General features: G+C 57.1%; 2 non-coding genes across 2 annotated transcripts in view; both read right to left on the bottom strand.

The window, feature by feature from the left end:
• Positions 1 to 332, bottom strand: part of LOC137931926 (large subunit ribosomal RNA) — a 4,034-nt gene extending 3,702 nt beyond the window's left edge. Inside the window, exon 1 of the ribosomal RNA XR_011109072.1 lies at positions 1 to 332. This exon is cut by the window's left edge and continues 3,702 nt beyond it. This is a non-coding gene — a ribosomal RNA (large subunit ribosomal RNA).
• A 1,174-nt stretch (positions 333 to 1,506) lies between these two features.
• Positions 1,507 to 1,663, bottom strand: LOC137931923 (5.8S ribosomal RNA). Its single transcript, XR_011109069.1, has one exon. It is a non-coding gene; the product is annotated as a 5.8S ribosomal RNA (ribosomal RNA).
• Positions 1,664 to 2,066: the final 403 nt, after the last annotated feature.

Genomic DNA, 2,066 nt, shown 5'->3' with positions numbered 1-2,066 from the left:
CCTTAGATGGAGTTTACCACCCACTTAGGGCTGCACTCTCAAGCAACCCGACTCTTAGGAGAGTCCCTCTCGCCGCCGCCCTCCGTCGCTACGGGCCTGGCACCCTCTGCGGGAAAACGGCCCCGTTCAAGACGAACTTGGACAGGAGTATCGACGACGAGAAAGCGGAACCTCCCGAACACCACATCTCCCGCGCTCGAGACGATCGCGGGATTCAGTGCTGGGCTCTTTCCTGTTCGCTCGCCGCTACTAGGGAAATCCTTGTTAGTTTCTTTTCCTCCGCTTACTAATATGCTTAAATTCGGCGGGTGATCCTCCCTGATCTGAGGCCAACGATAAAAATTCGAGGCAGACGCGATATCCGTACGCGACGTCCCTTATTATATTTTTGACGACGACGAACCGACGGACCGCGCGCGCAAGCAAGCAAGCGCGCACGGCGGCCGGTCGTCGTCGCGGGACGCCCTTCGGACGTCGAGTCCGCCTACCGTACACCACCCCCACCGTCGCGATCATCGCGCGTCGCAGAGCGAGTGCGCGTGCGCGAGGCGCGCGCGTCGCGAGTCCTTAGAGGTCTCTAGACGCGCGCACGCACAACGCAACGCTGCACACACAACACGCGTTGCGCGATGAACGACGACGATGACGATGATGATGATTATGATGATACGAGCGTAAACGAAAATCTCGACACGCATACGCGAGCGCGAGTACTTTTCGTTAGCGATCGATCGTCCGGCCCTTTCGGTATCGGTCCGTATCGATACGATAATATAACGTTCGCACTGGAACGACGACGCGTATCACCGACATAATACGGATGCGTAGCGACGACGAGCGGTGAACTCTCTCGCATCGGGCTAGGCGCGCGCGCACATGAACATCACGTAATGTTTACTTACATATGTTTGTGTGTGCGTTACGCTTGCCGCGCAAGAAAACATTCACCGCCTGCCGGTCGCATCCGTCGGAGACGCGTCGTCTGTGCTTCCGATATATTTTATTATATCGTATACACGAACCGATGAGCTCGGACGAAGACCGCACTACGAAGACTCGCGTCTTAGCGATGCGTGTAATCTTTTCACACTCGTTTCATATTCAATACAATTCGATATATTTAAACGGACCGTAAACGCGCTCCGCGCGTACGCGGACGTGAGGGGTGCAGCACCCCGCCGTCCGTCGTCCGTCGCGAAGAACGTTCAACGGAAACCGTCAATTGTTCGAAAGAGCGCGCGCCCGCTCGCCCGCGCGCGGTAGTGCGGCAGCGGCAGCGCGACGACAGCGACGGCGGATAGTGAGAGAGAGAGAGTGAGAGCCGCGGCGGCGCGGACGAGAGACTCTTATTAGAGATCGTCCCATCGCACCGTCCGCGAGCTCGTTCATCACCCCCCACCAACCCGCCGCCGCCGCGTCGCGCGTCACCGCCGCGCGCATCGACCGGCGCGAGCGCACGTAGCGCGCGTTCTACACCGAACAGTGTGGTTTTTATATTTTAACAGCCGGCCCTCAGACAGGAGTGGTCCTGGATATTTCTCCACGGACCGCAATGTGCGTTCGAAATGTCGATGTTCAAATGTGTCCTGCAGTTCACACTATGACGCGCAGTTAACTGCGTTCTTCATCGACCCGCGAGCCAAGTGATCCACCGTCCAGGGTAATGGTTTTTTCTTAATGTTGTTATTACTTACGGTAGCGGCCTACGGCTCTCGCCGTCGGCCACTTGATTGTCCGTTTTTATGTATTAACGTCGAAAGTTGGTCGAATTCATGTGCGCCGAGGCGTTCATAAAGAAACGGCACCGAAAAAGCTTAACGCCCCGACGCGAATCCTTTAGAATGATGAACGACGACGACCCGCGCACCCCCCAACGAGCTGGCGTGACGCACGACATTGTCATCTTTCTAACCGCTTAAATTTCGTTTTGTATAGCGCCAACCGACAATAAAGGGCCTGAGCTAGGCAGTGGGGATTTTCACCGCTTCGAACGCTCCGTTTGGTATGCCCCGGTCGGCGCTCGTCTCTCGGCGTTTTTCCGCCACCCGGCCGCTTCGACGGCGGCG

Source organism: Battus philenor, unplaced genomic scaffold (assembly GCF_028537555.1).
Source record: "Battus philenor isolate CCGP_79_NKW_IND1 unplaced genomic scaffold, ilBatPhil1.0.hap1 SCAF_85, whole genome shotgun sequence".
Classification (NCBI taxonomy): Eukaryota; Metazoa; Arthropoda; class Insecta; order Lepidoptera; family Papilionidae; genus Battus; species Battus philenor.
The sequence above is the reverse complement of the archived record's forward strand: the minus strand, read 5'-3'. Positions and strand labels throughout refer to the sequence as shown.